Consider the following 12980-nt stretch of genomic DNA (forward strand, 5'->3'; position numbering starts at 1 on the left):
AGTTTTCCCGAACGCGAGGGGTTTGGTCCATCGGCTTTATACCCAGGCCAACAGGAGGCTGCAGTCTAGTACAAGAGTATACTTAGATGAGTAAACGCATATAAAATATCAAAGCCCCTGTGTGTGTCGTAGAATTGGGTTAAACCGGGTGCATCAGATGCATTCAGGGCAAATGTGGGCCACTTGAGTGCAGCGCAGCGACAAAAGTGAGTGAAAATACGAGGAAACCCACTGCGCTCTGCACCAGTCTGCCCCTGAGTTAGACGTCAACTATTATTCTATGGAATATAAAGCGATTTGTATACAGACGGCCCTGTATTTTGTCATATTCGCGCTGTATTAATATAATAATTAGCATACAAGTGACCCGTGTAGTTTTTTTTACAACTGTGACCGCAACGATTGCAAAAATTGACTTATTTTTCTTGAGGAGGCTACGTAAAACTGTAAGTATTTTTTAAACATTTTTTTTTTAAAACGAATAACATTTTATATTATATATTTTTTCAGCAATGTGGATTCAAAATATTTATAAAAAAACTATGAAAAGAGATTTTAAAAAGATTGTACCATATTTATATTAATAAATATATGAAAAGTTCATTCATTATTTTCAAAAGATTGACGAGTGACGATAATATATAAATCTATTGTATTTCTACCAGTTGACATTGGCCTATACAATAAGTATTTAAATGAACATTGACTATTATATACGTATTTACATGCTGAATTGATATAAAAATATCATTCTTTAGGCTTGTTTATTCAAGTATTATTTATTATTATACCTAATATTTTAAAAGTGAACTTAGTATTTTGTAAAACCATTTCTACACAAATGGGTCAATGTTTTTTTCAACTGCTCGTGACTCGCGACTCTACCATTATGTCTCTGGAAGTCTCAGCAATATTAATGAAGAAAGTTTTACTTCACATTCTACTTTAATCTTCATTTTACAATAAACTTTCATTCGCTGAAATATTACATACATTCTGGTGTATTAATGAAGAGTGCTCGTTTGACAAAGGTAACAGAGTAAATAAAAAGAAAATACGTTTACACCAGCATAAAATTCATCAATATAGACAATGCTCGCTGCAGTAATATAATTATAGATGATAAATTTATTCAAATATCGATGGTCAGTTTTTGTCATTTTCTTGTATAGTCTTGAGTCTATGAATTTTCATATTTTGCTGTACTGCGGCTTTCGTTGTTTTCATTTATTTCTTCTAGAAAATTGTCACCCGAGAGACATATTAACCAATTTAATCTTCGCTAATGTATTCATTGTAGTGAAAAATCTCATATTAAAAAATAATTCATTATATTAAAATTGAATATCTTTTTACACAAATTTTCCTACAATAAATATTCATTAAAAATATTTGCTTTCTTGAACCTCAGCAATCATTTTCTATTATGCCTATTTTCACTACCTTTAACGGGCAATACAATCCAACAAAGACACTTATGTAGAGCATTGCAAACTTACCGTTTTTTGCCAGATCTAGCATTTTTATATCATTAAATCTAATAATTAAAGGACAAATTTGTTTTAGAATCAACATGCTGGCCTCTCATACATATTATATGTGAGAACATATATTAAATTTAAATGAATACCACATTGATTACGATTTTTTATATGACAATAAATTTTCCTTCAGTATATTATTATGTTCTCGCAAACCAATTTTAATAATTATAATTTATTCCTTTTTATGGCAGTGGCGAAAGGTGGAGGTAGGCTGTTAAGATTCGACATTAATAGTACATACTAAACTTTTTCATTCGAACATATTTGTTTTCATTGAACTAAGACTATTTATTATAAATAGTGTTTGTTGGTTTTCAAAATTCAATTAAGCCCAGCCTGATCCAAGCCATAGTATATAAAAGTAAAAAATATTCGATTATCTATAAAACATCTAAAATTTGGCCATTAATACCACAGATAATTTTAGATATTTTATAGATAGAACATAATTTTTTTATCAATTATGTCATGGCTTAGCCTGGGCTTACTTAAATTTAAAAAAAACCTAACCAACATCATCAGCATTATGTATTTATAATTAACGAAAACAAATAAGCATGACTAAAAAATGTACACTATTTTGTTGGATCGCTCATACTATACATAAACTATTATGGTTTGGTTTAGGAAGGGTTTAATTGAATTTTATAAACTAACCAGCGCCATCTGCAAATTGTATTCTTAGTTCAATAACAATGTTCAAGTAGGACTGAAAAAGTTTATTGTACACTATTTATGTCGAATCTTAACAGCCTACCTACACCCTTAGCCACTGTTTTATGGTTTCTAAACATTTTTGTTAATTATAAGAAAAATTAATGTTTTTTTCTAACAACTAGATCATTATCTTACTCTATCTAGTATTTTTTTGTCAATTGTATTTGGCAAAATACTTACTATAATTAATTAGAAGTAATCAACTAGATAAGTATAATGGAGGACAGGGTTGAAGAATATGGTTGAGGGGATCAAGGTTTACTCCGAACTGTAGTGTCAGGGAAGGAAATTGAATTGAATTTTTTTTTCGTCGTTATTGTAGTTATTTTTAATATGGTAGATTAAGAATTATACAAACTGTGGCCATACTGCAGTCTGCAATTTAGAAGACATCTTTATTTAGCTACGTATTTTTCTTATCCGAGGCATAAATGAGAACTCTGCCATTCTGGGCAGTGTTGACTTGTGTGTCCCTGATAACTATTTTAGAAATAAAGAGCATCAGTTGTTTATTCTCCCACGGTGCAAAACCAACCTGCCACTTGTAATGTCAATTGGGATTGCGATAATTCGAGTGCTTAAAGTCAGACAACGTAATCTACAAAAAAGTGTGTTTTTTTTTTTTAGATAACGTTATTTTACATTTACGGCTACATGATAGTCAAACAATGTTATGTCAATCTTTTCTTATTTCTTATTAAATCGTCAGTAAAGTTTAACGCTAACTACATAAGTTACCCTTGTTTTCATATTTTTTAAAAACTATCCCTATAAATTTTAACATCATCATAAGCAAGATAAATGTACAATACATAATAAATTATAAAACATTGACATTAGGTTTTAAATAAACATTTGCTTTGTTGAGTTACAAGAATCTAAAATAACGATTTTTGGCTCTCCTGTAAAGTTGCACTTTTGTAGATAGTGTTGTTTGACACTAAGCCCTCGAATTATGTTCAACCAAATTGCTTCGGGTGTTGATATATTCCACTTTTGTGAGGATGAGTTTAGGTGGGCGCTATTCTATAAATTCTCAAAATAAACTCGGTGTATTTATTTGAACTACTATCGATGTATAATAATTATTGTATTTTCACTGCTTTTGAATGTTTTCTTTATATATTATAATTTTTATCACTTTTATCACTTTTGTTTTTCTTTCTTCTTTATAATAATGTTTCATGTTATGTTGTGAACGTCTTAAACTTATAATTTGTAATGTCCAAAATATGTAAAAAAAAAAAAATGAATTGAATTTAATTGACATAATTTTTGAAGATTATTCAAAGTAATTAGGTCTTTGCCCATTTTTTGTGTGTTGGTACTTTGATCATTTTACACCCGCTTGGTCCTTATCCAGATCGCAGGGTCGGAGGTTGGATCGTAAAGGAAAGAAGTAATGGCTGGCAGCCCATTGAAACTTTATTGTCGATTATCGCGCGCCGAGACCAACCGGTTTACGGCCACTAAATTGGTACAGCTTCATTATTACTTTATGTCCAATCGGTGTAAATTAAAATTAAACAGGGCGAACATTCGATTATGTGGACTTCGATTATTGGGGCCATAGGCTATATGGATATCAAATGACAAATATTGGCAATCGGTATTGATCTTTGCTATTAATAAAAATAAAATGTTTGCCTATAATTTTGAAATATTTACCTTTTATAAACATTTTATCTTTGGGTACAAGTATGTTTACTTACTGGAAGCCAGGCGGGAACAGCGGCAATTTTCATAGCCGATTTCGGCAAAATTGACTGTTAGGTTAGGTTATCATTCTTGAATTCATTAATTTTGCCGAAATCGGTTATGAAAATTGCAGCTGTTCGCGCCTGGCTTCCAGTAAACAGACGTCTACATATTATTGTATATTATGCATAACTCAACAACTTTACTATTGGACTAGTATTGATAAAACTTGCGCAAGACAAAGACTACATTACATTATTCATACCAAAGTAGAGTTTGAACTTATTTTTTTTTTAAATATTTTGAAACAAATAAAAAATAATTACAAGATAAAAAGAACTTTTTATATATACAACATTTTTAAATTTTCTGTTGAATCATATAAACTTGACTTGACTAGCTTAAACGATCAAAAAACGGGTCGCAAAAAACGACTTAAATGGAATAGTACAGAGCTTGAATCCATTACAATTTAACTACTTTTAGTTAAAATCGTCGTAATTAAGTAAGATCTCCGTAGCTTAATTGGAAAATAACACTGGCGTAAATCCAGCGGTTACATGTTCAAGTCCCGTCAGGTGTCGTATTTTTTCTAAAAAGAACTTTTCTAGTAGCTATATTCGTGAGCTATTTTCAAATTATGTAAGTAAATTTAACTAAAGATATCGGTCTGAAGGTTAACTAACGAAAGATAGACGGAAGTTATTAATAAACTAAGTATGACAGATAGCCACTAAACCATCATACTACTTTTAAAGAAACAGCGATCGGTGGTTATCTCTGATAATTTTATTGATAAATTAGTAATACGGCGAAAATTTAAGCTGGTAGACATGCGTGTAAAATACGTCTCTATTCGATCAAATTCGGGTATGTTCGTGCTGGGGTATTTATTTTTTTCCACCCGAACCTCAAAATTGTCGAAATTTTGATTTTTGTATATTCAAAACCTACAATTTTATTAGTTATGTCATTGGAGCATGTAGTAAAATAAATATTATGTTACTACCAGTCACTTGATATTTGACAGCTTAATTGAGGTGGAGAACGTGACCCGTGACATAGATAGACTATTTTTCAAAATCTCGCATCTCAATTTTCAATATGTAATTGATGTACTCTATCTCGCGCTAAAAGTTAACACAACCAAGAGAGGGGGTGTTACAAATAGTACTTTTGGCAGATAACTTATTTAAATAACTGCCTGAAGACAAAAAGTGATGCAATATGTAGCTCGTTTTGGGTGTTAAGTGATATGTTAGAATAGCCTCGCTGAAGTGTTACATACAGTCATGGGCACTATATACATTCCCATTCGGATAGCGAGTTTTGTTTATAATGTGTCATCTCCAGTGATGTGCACCCCCAGATATTTAATGTAATATCATTAAACTCGTTCAGTTTTCAATAATTCTTATTTTCTATTGTACTCTTTAAAATTTGGTGATTTAACAGTCCCACGATGGCCGAGCGGCTTACGCGTCGGTTTATAATGTCATGGGTCCCAGGTATTTGAATCCTGGGTCTGCCAAATACAAATATTGATTTTCAATTTGTGTTTGGAGTCAGAGTATGATGGACCTAATAGGTTGAGCAAATGGCTGACATCCATTTCTCGTAAAAGCAAAAATCTGTTAATAAAAACTTGCACTCTGTGGAGGACCATTTATGATCCCATTAGGATCGGACATGGTCAAAAGAAGAAAAAGGGTGTTAAGTGATATGCTAGAATAGTTTTGCAGAGAATTGTTAGGTACTGGATAAGACGGAGTGTTATGGAAACGAAGGATTAAGGATATCAGTGTTTGAATTTGACAGTAATACTATCGAAGAAAACTAGAGGAAACGTTATAAAAATAGATTTTTTCTATAAGTTGCGCGCATGAAAGGTTCCGGTGTTCCCTACCGTCATGAAAAAACGTGTTCCACAGAGAGATTGGTTAACATTGAGCTAGTTACAACGAGCGACTTGTTACAAATGTAAAAAGTTGTAAGCAAAATGTCAAGTAAAATAATATGAAAGTATGACAATGTACGTCGTGTACTGTATATGTGTAATAAATCATAAAAGTTTTTTAGGTTTATAGAATATACAGGGTGACTGGCACTTAGATGTAAACACTTTGACAGGTAGTATTAGAAGTTATTTGCTACAAAAAGTTCCATTTCCTACCCTTTCATAGTCAGATATGCTCAAGCAGGAGTACAGCCGCGTCGGTGTGAAAAAATATCGCATTTACATTTTATTTTTTTCAGTGTGTGTTGGATTTATTACATGAACTTAATAGCATAATGTGGACATTGAGGCATTGATAAAATATTGACACTTCTCAATTTGTCGAAAACTCTGTTAGTCAGAAGCGTTTGAGATTCACAAACGAGAGAACGAATGAAAAAAAAAATCTGATGGATTCAAGTTTTGTACTATTCCATTTGAGTCGTTTTTTGCGACCTGAGTTTCGCCTTTCGGCATTTTCAGGTACTATGTACACTCACCAAAAGGCAAATATACACTGACAATGAATACAATTAACTCTAGTGTATATAACAAATCAATATAATAAAGTAGGTAAAAACTTTATCACCTACCTATTAGGTCAATAAAAATTTTATAACAAACAAACTATGAACAATAAAATACTATAAATACTCAAGAGGTGTAAAATCGCCCATTCTGGTAGCAAAAACGAACTTAATCGGAATAGTACAAAACTTAAATCCATAAAGAATTTAAATTAAAATTCCATCAAGTACATTCGGTCGATAGTATTAATATAATAAAAAAATAAATATTGATTTTGTCATCTGCTACCCGGAACAGTTTGATGGATATGCACTAGTAATTGAGTACCTTGGTATCAAAGTGGGACATAAGCCATTTACAAAATTTTACAGGAGACTCACAAACAGGTGTGAAAAGTGTCCGTTTTTCATATAACATAACAACTTTAAACTCAAAAATCTCTATGAAAACTACCGTTTTTGATACTTTTGGTGGATTTTTTGAAAAGAGCATTACTTGCACTACCATAATCAATTAAAACATGAATTTAGTAGGAGGTGGCGTTTGTCCCACTTTGATACCAAGGTACTCAATTAATCACGGAGGCTCTTAATCCACAAAATGCACATCGACTCCTACCTATACCGATGATCATCCATTGAGATTGGGAAATTCTGTACGTTTATCTCCTAATCATAAATGGCTGATGCATCGCAGTTTTCTGCTTTTGATACTAGAGTAGATATTATATTATTGGTTCTTTCTCATTTATTTGAAGACGTCAAAATTTGACACCCTACCCTACCACCCTTAACCACTAAGACGTTTTTTTTTTTTTAGAATTATTAATAACCATGTCCTTGCTTTTTCGTACAAGGTGGTTGTTAGTAATTTTGAACAATCACAAACACCCAGGCTTTGAGAAAAACACATAAATGTTTTTGTCATGACCGGGAATCGAACCCAGGAACTCTCGGGTGGAAGGCGAGCGCCTTACCAACTGCACCACGAGAGCCGCCTACCACTAAGACGTTATAACTGTAATATAAATTTCATTTTACGACATTATTAGGATAGTCCAGGAAGAAGAATTTGTTAGTCATACGCTTCTTAGGTACAGCACATTTCTTAAGATGCGATAAATAAAGAAAAGCCGGTGACTATTTAAACTTTTGATAGTAATTTTTAGAGAAATCATAATATTATTATATTCTAATTTAAATAATTACCTACTTTAAACGTCAGTAAACGTGTACATAATAATCGTTCTTTTTTCGTATTTGTCTATTGTAGGTACCTACCCAACTGAGAATATTGTAATTTTTTTTTTTTTTAATATTATTAAAGGTAAATTTGAACAATCATAACCACCCAGAAAATCACATAAAAATATTGTGTGAAGTCACCGAGATCGATCCCCGAGCTCCGGATGGAAGGCCAGCGCATTACGCACTGCACCACGAGAGTCGCCGAATATTAACGGTTATAAATATACCTATACATTATTTCAGATTAAAAATGGAAAGAAGGCGATCTGAAAATATCAGTACATTATTGTTTAAAAATTAAATAGTCAACCTCAAAATAGAAAATAATCTAAAAATGAATGTTAAAGTAAAAGCATAATATTATATAGATATATTTTTCATTCCCATAAATAATTATGATTACTGGATCTATCTATATAAATACTTTTGTCACATCAAATAGTATACAATATTCTTATTTTACGATGGCACTCCCAGGTCGAGCCATTATATTCTAAAATTTTTGGCCTCCACGACACTCGGTCCACAGTTTCTTTTATTCAGTCGTCCATCAGTAACATCTTCCTGGTATTTATCACAGTGTCTCCTCAGCAGCAAAGTATATTACAAGCTTATACTTCCCTGGAAATCCACCAAGCATCTTTTGTAAGAATGAAAGAGAAATCTAGAAAAGAATATACCATTATTCACAAAATAAATCTATTCACTGACAGATATATCATCACCTTGAATCTATCCACTACTGGATGAAGGCCTCTCCAAGCTGATTCTACGTCTCTCGTTGCGTGACCGCGTACTTCCACATAACTTAACCATTTTATCGATCCAGCAGCCTATAGGTCTACCTCGCGGACGTTTTGTACCTCTTGGGTACCACTGGATGACTAGATTTGTCCAATGATTGTCCCTTCTTCGAGCTATGTGTCCAGCCCATTTCCATTTGCGGTTTTCAGCGAACTCTATTACATCACAAACCCTTGCCTGTTTCCTTATTCACTCATTCCACTTTTTGTCCTTTTGCGTTATGCCCAACATGCATATCTCCATACCACGCTGTACTGCTCTAAGTTTTTCGATCTCTCTTTTACTTAGGGTCCATGTTTCACACGCATATGTGATTACGGGAAACACACACTTGGCACTTTAGGCTCAGTGGGAAGTCATTTTTGAAAAGATTATTCATGCGGGCCAAAAGCACTCTAGCGGAGCTTTACTCTACTCTGCAAACAATTTCATGAAATGAGTCACCTAGAGTCATAACTCACATATTCCAAAAATCGAGTTTGTAGATAATCACGAAAAACCACCAGACCAGATCACTGTTTTTTTGTAATTAGAAGAAAGGCATTGAACTCCCTTGAATATTAATGAGTAAGTGAGTCGATTTACATTATTTTTTAAAAATATATATAATACTCCTAAAGCTGCAGACACACAGCACACTATGAAAAATATAGCTCCTTGATTGTTTAGAAAGGCCTTGATGACAGAAGATAAACTATCAATCATAGATAAATGTGAATTATGACACCAACAGTCAACTTTATCAACGATTTTTACATGGTAAAGTTACTTTTGATAGCCAAATATTTTTATTTATATAGTTTGATACCTTTAGAATCACTTAGTATATTTAACTTAAAAATGAGAAAATTGCGAATGGTGTGTTATTACTCTATGCGACTCAAATATCCATCTATATACAGATGTATATTATATAACAATTTGCCACTGTAGTAACAAAAGATATTATCTCAAGGGACAGGCACCCTGTATGTATATGTAGCATACGTGGGAAATGTGGCATATATGTTTTGCACTTACAACCTTCTCTCCCTTTTCAAACTAAAGTTATACAAATGATGACGGCAGTCATAAAAGTTTGTATCGTAAAACGAGACGATGGAAGGACGAATCTCTTAAAAAGGCGTAAGTATTTAGTGATCTCTCTTCGGAATGCAAAACGTATTACCCGTAATGACTATATCGTAAATTCGGTTCATTTGGCGCGCGAGTATTTTTATTGATCTTTTTATTTCGTTATATTGGCGGGAATATATCGTATGTACGGAGTCAAAGTATCGTAAGCCATATTAACCATGCAAATTTTCTGAGACTTGATTGGCTGGTTGGTTGTTATTGTATTTTCTACTTACTACTACTTACTATTCATTCTTCCTTCTTCTCTCTTGCTCATTACAGAAGTCATTCTCAAAAGATAGAATAGTACAGTGTATAGTAGTGAAGAAATTTCCATACTAGGCGATTTATTTAGAGCCTACTTTAACGGCCCACGTGCGCCACGTAGGTCGAAATGGAGATTTTATGGTATTTTCAGAGCATAATCCTAGACATTCCTTAAGCATTGTAGATAATCTATTTATATAATTTTGAAGCCTTATTATCCTTTATATTTATTTTAATCATTTGATGACTGCATAAAGTATTTTTGGTACTGTTCGGTTATACGGAATACAGCGGAAAATACATTTTCAAAATACCCGATATACTGGATTATTTGTTAGTTTGGGTTAGTTTAGGTTAGGTTAGGTTTGGTTAGGTTAACCTAACAAATAATCCAGATTATCGGCTATTTTCAAGATTTGTTTTCCGCTGTATTCCGTATAACCGAACAGTACCGTATTTTTATTACATAAAATAGTATTTTTTTAAACCTCTCGACCTAATGTTTTAGAATATAGTCATTTTTCAGTACATACATCTAATCTAACCTAACCTAACCGAAAAAAACGATTTTTTTCCGGTTCGGTACATGTTCAAATACGCGCGTTAACATGATCCATTTTGACCTAAGTGGCGCATGTGGGCCCTTAATAAGAATAAACGAGTCGCCTAGAGTCATAACTCACATATTGTCATTTTTTAATTTAATATACTAAGTGATTCTAAAGGCATTAAAGAGAGAGAAAGCATAAAGAAAACTAGTTAGGTATCCAAAGTTACTTTAAACCATGTAAAAATCGTTGACAACGATGACTGTTGGTGTCATAACTCACATTTTTCAATGATATTGTGAGTTCTGTCATCAATGCGTATCTATCCAATCATGGAGCTCTATTTCTCATAGTGTGCTGTGTGTCTGCAGCCTTACGCGTATTATACATATTTTAAATTAAAACATAATGCAAATCAACTCACTCACTCATTAATATTCAAGGGAGTTCAATTCTTTTCTTATAATTACAAAAAATAGTGCTCTGGTGGTTTTTTGGGATTATCTCAAAACTCGATTTTTGAAATATGTGAGTTGTGACTTTGGGTAATTCAAATGCCTATTATATTACATTATATCATCAGTAACATACTAACACAGGCATCGATAATGTAATATATAGCTGTCGCAACATATCTACCTACAGATGCACTGCGTATGTTTATGTGTTCAAAGGCTGTGATAACCCGTACGTAAACGTATCATGTTTTTGTATAGAATAAATATCGTGAAATCTAACGTAAAATTTTCGTACCCAATTAGATTAGTGTTTGAATATTTGTCATTATTAGCCTTCAAGCAAATAATTAGTAAATAGGTAATTTCAAAAAAGAGTGTCTATGCTGTTAAATCATATTTAATTTAAAATTTTATTTTTTATAGTGTTTTTTTTTATTCTGGTTTCAATTAAACCTAAAAAACTAACTAAACCCATAATGTTAACCTATGGTTACATGTAAGTTGTACGTATGCAGTTCATCGTGGGACACTTATTCGTGCGCCGCAGTACGTGAAACATGAGTTCGTATAACATTTTATCAAATGACGAGTTCTTTGTTGAACATTTCACCGTGGAATACATTTGTACGTATCTTACAAAATGCGGCGATAGTTTGCAAATAGTACTGTTCCGATTAGATTAACCCTAACCTAACATAACCTAACCTAGTAAAGACATCTCCCCATGTTGTAGCATACGTACAACTATACTCCACGGTGAAATGATCAACGAAGAACTCGTCATTTGATTAAATGTTACACGAACTCATGTTTCACGTACTGCGGCGCACGAATAAGTGTCCTGCGGTGAACTGTTTACGTACACATTTCCGGATATGTTAACCTATTTATCAGTAGTTTTAAGTTCCGTAAGTATGACTATCTAATATTTCCCTACAAACCAACCCGTCTCACACTCGATCTTAATCAAGAGGCCCTACGTTTGGTGTGAAGCATCAGCAGTTGTTTATGCGTGGGAATGTCAGAGCAGATAGATGCCCAAGACTTAGGTCGCCACGCACTCAAGTATGCTTTGACTGAGTTTACTGAGACATAATATTTTAATTAAAGTGCCTATGAGATAGAGGAACACGGAGAATTAACAAACATAAATGATTCTAATTAATTTACATTTAACACGTAAAAACAAAGCCAATAGAATGCGGACAAACTAAACTATGCGAAGAGATCTTCACGTATGTAAGAAGAATGTTTAGCAGTTTTGTATTAGCTTTAATTTGTTACTTACTATAATTTTTTAATATTTACTCTACGTGCTCATCTCTCCCATGGATACTCTTAACTTAAAGTCATGTATTATCCGATTAAGACCGGGTGTGATTTGGTGGGGCCATTAACTTCAATGTCGAAAGAAGCATATTAAATATACATAACCTGAAAACACCTCAGACCCACTAGAAAAATCATATTTGAAAAAAAATACGATGCTTGACGGGATTTGAACCCGTATAACTATTGGCATCGCGCCAACTGTGCATTAACCAATAATGCTACGAGCCTCCTATCTAATTACGACAATATCTGAGGTGTTTTCATGTTATGTATGTTCAATAATATATATGGAATAAGGCGGCTCTCGTGGTGTAGTGGATAAGGCATTGGCCTTCCGCCCGAGAGTTCTGGGTTTGATTCCCAGTGAGGACACAATATTAATGTGTTTTTTTCAAAGCCTGGGTGTTTGTGATTGTCCAAAATTACTAACAACCACCTTGTACGAAAAAGCAAGGACATGGTTATTACTAATTCTAAAATATATATATATATGGAATGTTACATTCTCAATAATCTTGTGAATTATTCATTGAATAAAAGAAATGGTTTATTTAGAAGCATATTAGCACACTCTGTAGTTATAAGGTCACAAATTTAACTTTGGATACTGTGCTGGAATAACGGGTAGGTACTTTTTGCGCTTGGCAAAGGAGGCCACCGGAGTACACAGAAACTTTGACAATATTAATATAGACGACGGGCTAGAGGTCCGTGTTTCATATGCA

General features: G+C 33.0%; 1 protein-coding gene across 1 annotated transcript in view; it reads left to right on the plus strand.

Annotated features, from left to right (window-relative positions):
- Nucleotides 1-323: 323 nt before the first annotated feature.
- LOC147065138 (43 kDa receptor-associated protein of the synapse) overlaps nt 324-12980 on the plus strand; it is a 230891-nt gene continuing 218234 nt past the window's right edge. Inside the window, exon 1 of the mRNA XM_085956936.1 lies at nt 324-446. The gene's annotated coding sequence lies outside the window, so the exon portion shown is untranslated. The remainder of the gene's footprint in view (nt 447-12980) is intronic.

Source organism: Rhyacophila brunnea, unplaced genomic scaffold, assembly GCF_057557595.1.
Source record: "Rhyacophila brunnea isolate RB1 unplaced genomic scaffold, BYU_Rbru_1.0 scaffold_6, whole genome shotgun sequence".
Lineage (NCBI taxonomy): Eukaryota > Metazoa > Arthropoda > Insecta > Trichoptera > Rhyacophilidae > Rhyacophila > Rhyacophila brunnea.